The 213-nt window shown below is 41.8% G+C and overlaps 1 long non-coding RNA gene across 1 annotated transcript in view; it reads right to left on the bottom strand.

Annotated features, from left to right (window-relative positions):
* The window catches only part of LOC104944401 (uncharacterized), a 38,866-nt gene that overhangs the window by 10,840 nt on the left and 27,813 nt on the right, over positions 1 to 213 (bottom strand). The gene's annotated exons all lie outside the window — the stretch shown is intronic.

Below are 213 nucleotides of genomic sequence, written 5' to 3'. Positions count from 1 at the left end.
AGGTTCATAGTTTTAAATATTGTAAAGTGTAGAGCCGAAGAATTGGAGTCGGAGGCGGCGTGTTGAGTATGGAACTCCACACTTTATTTTCCATTAGTTTACAGAAAGGTAGGAACAACTTCATTACATGCTACTCAGGCTAGAATGATAACAAACCACAGGTGCGCTACCTAACAGGTCCGTGGCGCAACACACTCTCTATAACACAATGAA

The sequence above is a fragment of the Notothenia coriiceps genome, unplaced genomic scaffold (genome assembly GCF_000735185.1).
Source record: "Notothenia coriiceps isolate Sejong01 unplaced genomic scaffold, NC01 NC01_scaffold00008047, whole genome shotgun sequence".
NCBI lineage: Eukaryota > Metazoa > Chordata > Actinopteri > Perciformes > Nototheniidae > Notothenia > Notothenia coriiceps.
This window is presented reverse-complemented; position numbering and strand designations above follow the sequence as displayed.